The following is a 13,850-nucleotide window of genomic DNA, read 5'->3' as shown; positions in this document are numbered from 1 at the left end:
AGTCCCAGCTTTATCCACCCTAGGGGGTGTTTCCCAACGTGCCCTATCCTCTGGCGGGAAGGGGTATGATGCCAATAACCTTTTAGGAATTATCAGTTTTTTATCGGGGGAAACCCACGCTTCATCACACACTTCATTTAATTCCTCAGATGCAGGAAAAAATAAGAATTTACTTACCGATAATTCCATTTCTCGTAGTCCGTAGTGGATGCTAAGGACTCCGTAAGGACCATGGGGATAGCGGCTCCGCAGGAGACTGGGCACAAAAGTAAAGCTTTAGAACTACCTGGTGTGCACTGGCTCCTCCCCCTATGACCCTCCTCCAAGCCTCAGTTAGGATACTGTGCCCGGACGAGCGTACACAATAAGGAAGGATTTTGAATCCCGGGTAAGACTCATACCAGCCACACCAATCACACCATATAACTTGTGATCTAAACCCAGTTAACAGCATGATAACAGAGGAGCCTCTAGAAAAGATGGCTCACTACAGCAATAACCCGATTTTTTTTTTTTGGGTAACAATAACTATGTACCAGTATTGCAGACAATCCGCACTTGGGATGGGCGCCCAGCATCCACTACGGACTACGAGAAATAGATTTATCGGTAAGTAAAATCTTATTTTTTTATTTTCAGTGAGACCTGCTGGCAACAGGCTCACTGCATCGAGGGACTAAGGGGAGAAGAAGCGAACCTGCCTGCTTGCAGCCAGCTTGGGCTTCTTAGGCTACTGGACACCATTAGCTCCAGAGGGACCGAACACAGGCCCAGCCTCGGAGTGCGGTCCCAGAGCCGCGCCGCCGGCCCCCTTACAGAGCCAGAAGCAAGAAGAAGTCTGGAAAATCGGCGGCAGAAGACATCAGTCTTCACCAAGGTAGCGCACAGCACTGCAGCTGTGCGCCATTGCTCTTCATGCACACCACACACTCCGGTCACTGATGGGTGCAGGGTGCTGGGGTGGGGGGGGGCGCCCTGAGCAGCAATATGAACACCTTGGCTGGCTAAAATACATCACATATAACCTCCAGGGCTATATGGATGTATATTAACCCCTGCCAGATTCCTGAAAAAAGCGGGAGAAAAGTCCGCCGAGAAGGGGGCGGAGCCTATCTCCTCAGCACACTGGCGCCATTTTCCCTCACAGCTCCGCTGGAAGGACGTCTCCCTGACTCTCCCCTGCAGTCCTGCACTACAGAAAAGGGTAAAACAAGAGGGGGGGGCACTAATTAGGCGCAGTATAATATAAACAGCAGCTATAAGGGGGGAAAAACACTCTGTATAGTGTTATCCCAACATATATATAGCGCTCTGGTGTGTGCTGGCATACTCTCCCTCTGTCTCCCCAAAGGGCTAGTGGGGTCCTGTCCTCTATCAGAGCATTCCCTGTGTGTGTGCTGTGTCGGTACGACTGTGTCGACATGTATGAGGAGGAAAATGATGTGGAGGCGGAGCAATTGCCTATAATGGAGATGTCACCCCCTAGGGAGTCGACACCTGAGTGGATGGGCTTATGGAAGGATTTACGTGAAAGTGTCAGCTCTTTACAAAAGACGGTTGATGACATGAGACAGCCGGCTCTACTCAGCTTGTGCCTGTCCAGGCGTCTCAAAGACCATCAGGGGCTCTAAAACGCCCGCTACCTCAGATGGCAGATATAGACGCCGACACGGATACTGACTCCAGTGTCGACGATGAAGAGACGAATGTGACTTCCAGTAGGGCCACACGTTACATGATTGAGGCAATGAAAAATGTTATACACATTTCTGATAGTACAAGTACCACTAAAAAGGGTATTATGTTTGGTGAGAAAACTACCTGTAGTTTCTCTGACGTCCTAGTGGATGCTGGGGACTCCGTAAGGACCATGGGGATAGCGGCTCCGCAGGAGACTGGGCACAAAAGTAAAGCTTTAGAACTACCTGGTGTGCACTGGCTCCTCCCCCTATGACCCTCCTCCAAGCCTCAGATTTTTGTGCCCGAACGAGAAGGGTGCACACTAGGTGGCTCTCCTGAGCTGCTTAGTGAAAAGTTTAGTTTTAGGTTTTTTTATGTTCAGTGAGACCTGCTGGCAACAGGCTCACTGCATCGAGGGACTAAGGGGAGAAGAAGCGAACTCACCTGCGTGCAGAGTGGATTGGTCTTCTTAGGCTACTGGACATTAGCTCCAGAGGGACCGATCACAGGCCCAGCCATGGATAGGTCCCAGAGCCGCGCCGCCGGCCCCCTTACAGAGCCAGAAGACAGAAGAGGTCCGGAAAATCGGCGGCAGAAGACGTCCTGTCTTCAACAAGGTAGCGCACAGCACTGCAGCTGTGCGCCATTGCTCTCAGCACACTTCACACTCCGGTCACTGAGGGTGCAGGGCGCTGGGGGGGGGGGGCGCCCTGAGACGCAATAAAAACACCTTGGATGGCAAAAAAATGCATCACATATAGCTCCTGGGCTATATGGATGAATTTAACCCCTGCCAGAATACACAGAAAAATGGGAGATAGGCTCCGCCCCCTTCTCGGCGGCCTTATCTCCTCAGCACACTGGCGCCATTTTCCCTCACAGCTCCGTTGGAGGGAAGCTCCCTGGCTCTCCCCTGCAGTCACTACACTACAGAAAGAGTTAAAAAAGAGAGGGGGGCACTAATTACGCGCAGTATTAAAAATACAGCAGCTATAAGGGGAAAAACACTTATATAAGGTTATCCCTGTATATATATAGCGCTCTGGTGTGTGCTGGCAAACTCTCCCTCTGTCTCCCCAAAGGGCTAGTGGGGTCCTGTCCTCTATCAGAGCATTCCCTGTGTGTGTGCTGTGTGTCGGTACGTTTGTGTCGACATATATGAGGAGAAAAATGATGTGGAGACGGAGCAGATTGCCTGTAATAGTGATGTCACCCCCTAGGGGGTCGACACCTGAGTGGATGAACTGTTGGAAGGAATTACGTAACAGTGTCAGCTCTGTATAAAAGACAGTGGTTGACATGAGACAGCCGGCTACTCAGCTTGTGCCTGTCCAGACGTCTCATAGGCCGTCAGGGGCTCTAAAGCGCCCGTTACCTCAGATGGCAGATATAGACGCCGACACGGATACTGACTCCAGTGTCGACGGTGAAGAGACAAATGTGACTTCCAGTAGGGCCACACGTTACATGATTGAGGCAATGAAAAATGTTTTACACATTTCTGATAATGAGTACCACCAAAAAGGGGTATTGTGTTCGGTGAGGAAAAACTACCTGTAGTTTTCCTGAATCTGAGAAATTAAATGAGGTGTGTGATGATGCGTGGGTTTACCCCGATAACAACTGATAATTTCTAAAATGTTATTGGCATTATATCCTTTCCCGCCAGAGGTTAGGGTGCGTTGGGAAACACCCCCTAGGGTGGATAAAGCGCTCACACGCTTGTAAGAACAAGGGCTCTACCCTCTCCTGAGATGGCCGCCCTTAAGGATCCTGCTGATAGAAAGCAGGAGGGTATCCTAAAATGTATTTACACACATACTGGTGTTATACTGCGTCCAGCAATCGCCTCAGCCTGGATGTGCAGTGCTGGGTTGGCGTGGTCGGATTCCCTGACTGAAAATATTGATACCCTAGATAGGGACAGTATATTATTGCCTATAGAGCATTTAAAAGATGCATTTCTATATATGCGTGATGCACAGCGGAATATTTGCCGACTGGCATCAAGTCTAAGTGCGTTGTCCATTTCTGCCAGTAGAGGGTTATGGACACGACAGTGGTCAGGTGATGCGGATTCCAAACGGCATTTGGAAGTATTGCCTTATTAAGGGGAAGAGTTATTTGGGGTCGGTCTTTCAGACCTGGTGGCCACGGCAACAGCCGGGAAATCCACGTTTGTACCCCAGGTCGCCTCTCAACACAAGAAGACGCCGTATTATCAGGCGCAGTCTTTTCGTGGGCAAGCGGGCAAAAGGTTCCTCATTTCTGCCCCGTGACAGAGGGAGAGGAAAAAGGCTGCAGAAATCAGCCAGTTCCCTGGAACAGAAACCCTCTCCCACCTCTGCCAAGCCCTCAGTATGACGCTGGGGCTTTACAAGCAGAATCGGCACGGTGGGGGCCCGTCTCAATGAATTTCAGCGCGCAGTGGGCTCACTCGCAAGTAGACCCCTGGATCCTTCAGGTGATATCTCAGGGGTACAAATTGGAATTCGAGACGTCTCCCCCTCGCCGTTTCCTAAAGTCGGCTTTACCGATGTCTCCTACTGACAGGGAGGCAGTTTTGGAAGCCATTCACAAGCTGTATTCCCAGCAGGTGATAATCAAGGTACCCCTCCTGCAACAGGGAACGGGGTATTATTCCACACTGTTGTGGTACCGAAGCCGGACGGCTCGGTGAGACCGATTCTAAATCTAAAATCTTGAACACTTACATACGGAGGTTCAAATTCAAGATTGAGTCACTCAGAGCAGTGATTGCGAACCTGGAAGAAGGGGACTACATGATGTCTCGGGACATCAAGGATGCTTACCTTCATGTCCCAATTTACCCTTCTCACCAAGGGTACCTCAGGTTTATGGTACAGAACTGTTACTATCAGTTTCAGACGCTGCCGTATGGATGGTCCACGGCACCCCGTGGACCCCGGGTCTTTACCAAGGTAATGGCCGAAATGATGATACTCCTTCGAAGGAAGGGAATTTTAGTTATCCCTTACTTGGACGATTCCCTGATAAGGGTAAGATCCAGGGAACAGTTGGAGGTCGGTGTAGCACTATCTCAGGTAGTTTTGCGGCAGCACGATTGGAATCTCAATATTCCAAAATCGCAGCTGAATCCGACGACTCGTCTTCTGTTCCTAGGGATGATCCTGGACACAGTCCAGAAAAAAAAAAAAAGGTGTTTCTCCCGGAGGAGAAAGTCAGGGAGTTATCCGAGCTAGTCGGGAACCTCCTATAACCGAGCCAAGTCTCAGTACATCAATGAAATGGTTCTGGAAAAAATGGTGGCTTCCTACGAAGCAATCCCATTCGGCAGATTCCACGCAAGAACTTTCCAGTGGGACCTGCTGGACAAATGGTCCGGGTCGCATCTTCAGATGCATCAGCGGATAACCCTGTCACCAAGCACAAGGGTGTCTCTCCTGTGGTGGTTGCAGAGTACTCATCTTCTAGAGGGCCGCACATTCAGGACTGGGTCCTGGTGACCACGGATGCCAGCCTGCGAGGCTGGGGAGCAGTCACACAGGGAAGGAATTTCCAGAGCTTATGGTCAAGCCTGGAGACATCACTTCACATAAATATCCTGAAGCTAAGGGCCATTTACAATGCTCTAAGCTCAGCAAGACCTCTGCTTCAAGGTCACCCGGAGTTGATCCATTCGGACAACATCACGGCAGTCACCCACGTAAACAGACAGGGTGACACAAGAAGCAGGAGGGCAATGGCAGAAGCTGCAAGGATTCTTCGCTGGGCGGAAAATCATGTGATAGCACTGTCAGCAGTATTCATTCCGGGCACGACCTCCACCCGGGAGAGTGGGGACTTCACCCAGAAGTCTTCCACATGTTTATAAAACTCGACAAGTATTGCGCCAGGTCAAGGGACCCTCAGGCAATAGCTGTAGACGCTCTGGTAACACAGTGGGTGTACCAGTCAGTGTATGTGTTCCCTCCTCTGCCTCTCATACCCAAGGTACTGAGAATTATAAGATGGAGAGGAGTAAGCACTATATTCGTGGCTCCGGATTGGCCAAGAAGGACTTGGTAACCGGAACTTCAAGAGATGCTCACGGAGGATCCGTGGCCTCTACCTCTAAGAAGGGACCTGCTCCAGCAAGGACCCTGTCTGTTCCAAGACTTACCGCGGCTGCGTTTGAAGGCATGGCGGTTGAACGCCGGATCCTGAAGGAGAAAGGCATTCCGAATGAAGTCATTCCTATCCTGATCAAAGCCAGGAAAGATATAACCGCAAAACATTATCACCGCATTCGGCGAAAATATGTTGCGTGGTGCGAGGCCAGTAAGGCCCCGACGGAGGAATTTTCAACTAGGTCGATTCCTACATTTCCTGCAAACAGGAGTGTCTATGGGCCTGAAATGGGGGTCCATTAAGGTTCAAATTTCGGCCCTGTCAATTTTCTTCCAAAAAGAACTAGCTTCAGTCCCTGAAGTTCAGACGTTTGTGAAAGGGGTACTGTATATACAGCCTCCTTTTGTGCCTCCAGTAGCACCTTGGGATCTAAATGTAGTTTTTGGGTTCCAAAAGTCACATTGGTTTGAACCACTTAAATATGTGGAGTTAAAATATCTCACATGGAAAGTGGTCATGCTGTTGGCCCTGGCCTGGGCCAGGTGCGTGTCAGAATTGGCGGCTTTATCCTGTAAAAGCCCTCATCTGATTTTCCATTCGGACAGGGCGGAATTGAGGACTTGTCCTCAGTTTCTCCCTAAGGTGGTTTTCAGCGTTTCACCTGAATCAACCTATTGTGGTGCCTGCGGCTACTAGGGACTTGGAGGACTCCCAAGTTGCTAGACGTTGTCAGAACCCTGGAAATATAGGTTTCCAGGACGGCTGGAGTCAGAAAATCTGACTCGTTGTTTATTCTGTATGCACCCAACAAGCTGGGTGCTCCTGCTTCTAAGCAGACTATTGCTCGTTGGATTTGTAGTACAATTCAGCTTGCACATTCTGTGGCAGGCCTGCCAGAGCCAAAATCTGTTAAAGCCCATTCCACAAGGAAGGTGGGCTCATCTCGGGCGGCTGCCTGAGGGGTCTCGGCTTTACAACTTTGCCGAGCAGCTACTTGGTCAGGAGCAAATACGTTTGTAAAATTCTACAAATTTGATACCCTGGCTGAGGAGGACCTGGAGTTCTCTCATTTGGTGCTGCAGAGTCATCCGCACTCTCCCGCCCGTTTGGGAGCTTTGGTATAATCCCCATGGTCCTTACGGAGTCCCCAGCATCCACTAGGACGTCAGAGAAAATAAGAATTTACTTACCGATAATTCTATTTCTCGTAGTCCGTAGTGGATGCTGGGCGCCCATCCCAAGTGCGGATTGTCTGCAATACTGGTACATAGTTATTGTTACCAAAAAAAAAAAATCGGGTTATTGCTGTAGTGAGCCATCTTTTCTAGAGGCTCCTCTGTTATCATGCTGTTAACTGGGTTTAGATCACAAGTTATATGGTGTGATTGGTGTGGCTGGTATGAGTCTTACCCGGGATTCAAAATCCTTCCTTATTGTGTACGCTCGTCCGGGCACAGTATCCTAACTGAGGCTTGGAGGAGGGTCATAGGGGGAGGAGCCAGTGCACACCAGGTAGTTCTAAAGCTTTACTTTTGTGCCCAGTCTCCTGCGGAGCCGCTATCCCCATGGTCCTTACGGAGTCCTTAGCATCCACTACGGACTACGAGAAATGGAATTATCGGTAAGTAAATTCTTATTTTTTCCTGCATCTGAGGAATTAAATGAAGTGTGTGATGAAGCGTGGGTTTCCCCCGATAAAAAACTGATAATTCCTAAAAGGTTATTGGCATCATACCCCTTCCCGCCAGAGGATAGGGCACGTTGGGAAACACCCCCTAGGGTGGATAAAGCACTCACATGCTTGTCTAAACAGGTGGCACTACCGTCTCCTGATACGGCCGCCCTTAAGGAACCTGCTGACAGAAAGCAGGAGAATATCCTAAAATGTATATACACTCACACGGGTGTTATACTGCGACCAGCAATCGCCTCAGCCTGGATGTGCAGTGCTGGGGTGGCTTGGTCGGATTCCCTGACTGAAAATATTGATACCCTGGATAGGGACAGTATATTACTGACTATAGAGCATTTAAAAGATGCATTTTTATATATGCGTGATGCACAGAGGGATATTTGCCGACTGGCATCAAGAGTAAGTGCGCTGTCCATATCTGCCAGAAGAGGGTTATGGACGCGGCAGTGGTCAGGTGATGCTGATTCCAAAAGGCATATGGAAGTATTGCCTTATAAAGGGGAGGAGTTATTTGGGGTAGGTCTATCGGACCTGGTGTCCACGGCAACTGCTGGGAAATCCACATTTTTACCCCAGGTAGCCTCTCAACATAAGAAGACGCCGTATTATCAGGCGCAGTCCTTTCGGCCCCATAAGGGCAAGCGGGCAAAAGGCTCCTCATTTCTGCCCCGTGGCAGAGGGAGAGGAAAAAGGCTGCAGCAAACAGCCAGTTCCCAGGAACAGAAGCCCTCTCCCGCTTCTGCCAAGTCCTCAGCATGACGCTGGGGCTCTACAAGCGGACTCAGGCACGGTGGGGGCCCGTCTCAAGAATTTCAGCGCGCAGTGGGCTCACTCACAAGTGGACCCCTGGATCCTTCAGGTGGTATCTCAGGGGTACAATTTGGAATTCGAGACGTCTCCCCCCCGCCGTTTCCTAAAGTCTGCCTTACCGACGTCTCCCTCCGACAGGGAGACAGTTTTGGAAGCCATTCACAAGCTGTATTCCCAGCAGGTGATAATCAAGGTACCCCTCCTGCAACAGGGAAAGGGGTATTATTCCACGCTGTTTGTGGTACCGAAGCCGGATGGCTCGGTGAGACCTATTTTAAATCTAAAATCTTTGAACACTTACATACAGCGGTTCAAATTCAAGATGGAGTCACTCAGAGCGGCGATCGCGAACCTGGAAGAAGGGGATTATATGGTGTCTCTGGACATCAAGGATGCTTACCTCCATGTCCCAATTTACCCTTCTCACCAAGGGTACCTCAGGTTTGTGGTACAGAACTGCCACTATCCGTTTCAGACGCTGCCGTTTGGATTGTCCACGGCGCCCCGGGTCTTTACCAAAGTAATGGCCGAAATGATGATACTCCTTCGAAGGAAAGGAGTTTTAATTATCCCTAACTTGGACGATCTCCTGATAAGGGCAAGATCCAAGGAACAGTTGGTAGTCGGAGTAGCACTATCTCAAGTAGTGCTGCGGCAGCACGGTTGGATTCTCAATATCCCAAAATCGCAGCTGATCCCGACGACACGTCTTCTATTCCTAGGGATGATCCTGGACACAGTCCAGAAAAAGGTGTTTCTCCCGGAAGAGAAAGCCAGAGAGTTATCCGAGCTAGTCAGAAACCTCCTAAAACCAGGCCAAGTATCAGTGCATCAATGCACAAGGGTCCTGGGAAAAATGGTGGCTTCCTACGAAGCAATCCCATTCGGCAGATTCCACGCAAGAACATTCCAGTGGGATCTGCTGGACAAATGGTCCGGATCGCATCTTCAGATGCATCGGCGGATAACCCTGTCCCCAAGGACAAGGGTGTCTCTCCTGTGGTGGTTGCAGAGTGCTCATCTTCTTGAGGGCCGCAGATTCGGCATTCAGGACTGGGTCCTGGTGACCACAGATGCCAGCCTGCGAGGCTGGGGAGCAGTCACACAGGGAAGAAACTTCCAGGGCTTGTGGTCAAGCCTGGAGACATCACTTCACATAAATATCCTGGAGTTAAGAGCCATTTACAATGCTCTAAGCCAAGCAAGACCTCTGCTTCAAGGTCAGCCGGTGCTGATCCAGTCGGACAACATCACGGCAGTCGCCCACGTAAACAGACAGGGCGGCACAAGAAGCAGGAGGGCAATGGCAGAAGCTGCAAGGATTCTTCGCTGGGCGGAAAATCACGTGTTAGCACTGTCAGCAGTGTTCATTCCGGGAGTGGACAACTGGGAAGCAGACTTCCTCAGCAGGCACGACCTCCACCCGGGAGAGTGGGACTTCACCCAGAAGTCTTCCACATGATTGTAAACCGTTGGGAAAAACCAAAGGTGGACATGATGGCGTCCCGCCTCAACAAAAAACTGGACAGGTATTGCGCCAGGTCAAGGGACCCTCAAGCAATAGCTGTGGACGCTCTGGTAACACCGTGGGTGTACCAGTCAGTGTATGTGTTCCCTCCTCTGCCTCTCATACCCAAGGTGCTGAGGATTATACTGCGGGGAGGAGTAAGAACTATTCTCGTGGCTCCGGATTGGCCAAGAAGGACTTGGTACCCGGAACTTCAAGAAATGCTCACAGAGGACCCGTGGCCTCTACCTCTGAGAAGGGACCTGCTCCAGCAGGGACCCTGTCTGTTCCAAGACTTACCGCGGCTGCGTTTGACGGCATGGCGGTTGAACGCCGGATCCTAAAGGAAAAAGGCATTCCAGACGAAGTCATCCCTACTTTGATAAAAGCCAGAAAGGATGTAACCGCAAAGCATTATCACCGCATCTGGCGGAAATATGTTGCGTGGTGCGAGGCCAAAAAGGCCCCGACGGAGGAATTTCAACTGGGTCGATTCCTGCATTTCCTGCAAGCAGGAGTGTCTATGGGCCTAAAATTAGGATCCATTAAGGTCCAGATTTCGGCCCTGTCGATTTTCTTTCAGAGAGAACTGGCTTCACTGCCTGAAGTTCAGACTTTTGTAAAGGGAGTGCTTCATATTCAGCCCCCTTTTGTGCCTCCTGTGGCACCTTGGGATCTCAATGTGGTGTTGAGTTTCCTAAAGTCACATTGGTTTGAGCCACTCAAAACCGTGGATTTAAAATATCTCACGTGAAAAGTGGTCATGCTTTTGGCCTTGGCTTCGGCAAGGCGTGTGTCAGAATTGGCGGCTTTGTCATGTAAAAGCCCCTATTTGATTTTCCATATGGATAGGGCAGAATTGAGGACTCGTCCCCAGTTTCTTCCTAAGGTGGTATCAGCTTTTCACTTGAACCAACCTATTGTGGTGCCTGCGGCTACTAGGGACTTGGAGGATTCCAAGTTAATGGACGTAGTCAGGGCCTTGAAAATTTATGTTTCCAGGACGGCTGGAGTCAGGAAAACTGACTCGCTTTTTATCCTGTATGCACCCAACAAAATAGGTGCTCCTGCTTCTAAGCAGACTATTGCTCGCTGGATTTGTAGCACAATTCAGCTGGCGCATTCTGCGGCTGGATTGCCGCATCCTAAATCAGTGAAAGCCCATTCCACGAGGAAGGTGGGCTCATCTTGGGCGGCTGCCCGAGGGGTCTCGGCTTTACAACTTTGCAGAGCTGCAACTTGGTCAGGGTCAAACACGTTTGCTAAATTCTACAAATTTGATACCCTGGTTGAGGAGGGCCTTGAGTTCTCTCATTCGGTGCTGCAGAGTCATCCGCACTCTCCCGCCCGTTTGGGAGCTTTGGTATAATCCCCATGGTCCTTACGGAGTCCCCAGCATCCACTAGGACGTCAGAGAAAATAAGAATTTACTCACCGGTAATTCTATTTCTCGTAGTCCGTAGTGGATGCTGGGCGCCCATCCCAAGTGCGGATTGTCTGCAATACTTGTATATAGTTATTGCCTAACTAAAGGGTTATTGTTGAGCCATCTGTTGAGAGGCTCAGTTATATTTCATACTGTTAACTGGGTTTAATATCACGAGTTATACGGTGTGATTGGTGTGGCTGGTATGAGTCTTACCCGGGATTCAAAATCCTTCCTTATTGTGTCAGCTCTTCCGGGCACAGTATCCTAACTGAGGTCTGGAGGAGGGGCATAGAGGGAGGAGCCAGTGCACACCAGGTAGTACCAAATCTTTCTTATAGTGTGCCCAGTCTACTGCGGAGCCCGTCTATTCCCCATGGTCCTTACGGAGTCCCCAGCATCCACTACGGACTACGAGAAAAAAATAAAAATAAATATATATATATATATATATATATATATATATATATATATATATATATATATATATATATATTCCTTTATGTAGTGCCACAAGGGTTCCGCAGCGCCCAGTTACAGAGTACATCAGCAGATGACAATATAGGACAGTACAGGATATAGAGACAGGTACATCAGCAGATGACAATATAGGACAGTATGGGGTATAGAGACATAGTTACATCAGCAGATGACAATATAGGACAGTACGGGGTATAGAGACATAGGTACATCAGCAGATGACAATATAGGACAGTACAGGATATAGAGACAGGTACATCAGCAGATGACAATATAGGACAGTATGGGGTATAGAGACATAGTTACATCAGCAGATGACACTATAGGACAGTACGGGGTATAGAGACATAGGTACATCAGCAGATGACAATATAGGGCAGTACGGGGTATAGAGACATAGTTACATCAGCAGATGACAATATAGGACAGTACGGGGTATAGAGACATAGGTACATCAGCAGATGACAATATAGGACAGTACGGGGTATAGAGACATAGGTACATCAGCAGATGACAATATAGGACAGTACGGGGTATAGAGACATAGGTACATCAGCAGATGACACTATAGGACAGTACGGGGTATAGAGACATAGGTACATCAGCAGATGACACTATAGGGCAGTACGGGGTATAGAGACATAGTTACATCAGCAGATGACAATATAGGGCAGTACGGGGTATAGAGACATAGGTACATCAGCAGATGACAACATAGGACAGTACAGGGTATAGAGACATAGGTACATCAGCAGATGACACTATAGGACAGTACAGGGTATAGAGACATAGGCACATCAGCAGATGACAATATAGGACAGTACGGGGTATAGAGACATAGCTACATCAGCAGATGACAATATAGGACAGTACGGGGTATAGAGACATAGTTACTTTAGCAGATGACAATATAGGGCAGTACGGGGTATAGAGACATAGGTACATCAGCAGATGACAATATAGGACAGTACGGGGTATAGAGACATAGTTACATCAGCAGATGACAATATAGGGCAGTACGGGGTATAGAGACATAGGTACATCAGCAGATGACAATATAGGACAGTACGGGGTATAGAGACATAGTTACATCAGCAGATGACAATATAGGGCAGTACGGGGTATAGAGACATAGGCACATCAGCAGATGACAATATAGGACAGTACGGGGTATAGAGACATAGTTACATCAGCAAATGACAATATAGGACAGTATGGGGTATAGAGACATAGGGGTATATTTACTAAGATTCGTAATTTCCGAAAATAGGTCAAAGTTCAATCACGAATGACATCGACAGTGTAAAACTGCAACTTATTGAATTGATTACGATGGATTTACTAAGCTGTCGTATTCGTATTTTTCTTTGCTTCCGATGTCGATGTCATTCGTTTTTTTTTACCTATTTTTACGGCAGTGATTAGCAAAACACTGCCGTTTTTTTTTACAATCAATCTCGGCCGGATCTGTGTGATCCGTGCTGGGGTTCTTATTTTTTTTTTTTTTTAATTAAACAATGTAAAATCCCCAAAAAAAATGCGTGGGGTCCCCCCTCCTAAGCATAACCAGCCTCGGGCTCTTTGAGCCGATCCTGGTTGCAGAAATATGGGGAAAAAATTGACAGGGGTTCCCCCATATTTAAGCAACCAGCATCGGGCTCTGCGCCTGGTCCTGGTTCCAAAAATACGGGGGACAAAAAGAGTAGGGGTCCCCCGTATTTTTAAAACCAGCACCGGGCTCCACTAGCTGGACAGATAATGCCACAGCCGGGGGTCACTTTTATACAGTGCCCTGCGGCCGTGGCATCAAAAATCCAACTAGTCACCCCTGGCCGGGGTACCCTGGGGGAGTGGGGACCCCTTCAATCAAGGGGTCCCCCCCCCCCAGCCACCCAAGGGCCAGGGGTGAAGCCCGAGGCTGTCCCCCCCCCCCCCCATCCAATGGGCTGCGGATGGGGAGGCTGATAGCCATTTGTGATAATGAAAAGATATTGTTTTTAGTAGCAGTACTACAAGTCCCAGCAAGCCTCCCCCGCATGCTGGTACTTGGAGAACCACAAGTACCAGCATGCGGCGGAAAAACGGGCCCGCTGGTACCTGTAGTACTACCACTAAAAAAATACAAGACACACACACCGTGAAAGTATAATTTTATTACATAC

Source organism: Pseudophryne corroboree, unplaced genomic scaffold (assembly GCF_028390025.1).
Source record: "Pseudophryne corroboree isolate aPseCor3 unplaced genomic scaffold, aPseCor3.hap2 scaffold_504, whole genome shotgun sequence".
NCBI classification, from domain to species: Eukaryota; Metazoa; Chordata; class Amphibia; order Anura; family Myobatrachidae; genus Pseudophryne; species Pseudophryne corroboree.
The sequence above is the reverse complement of the archived record's forward strand: the minus strand, read 5'-3'. Positions refer to the sequence as shown.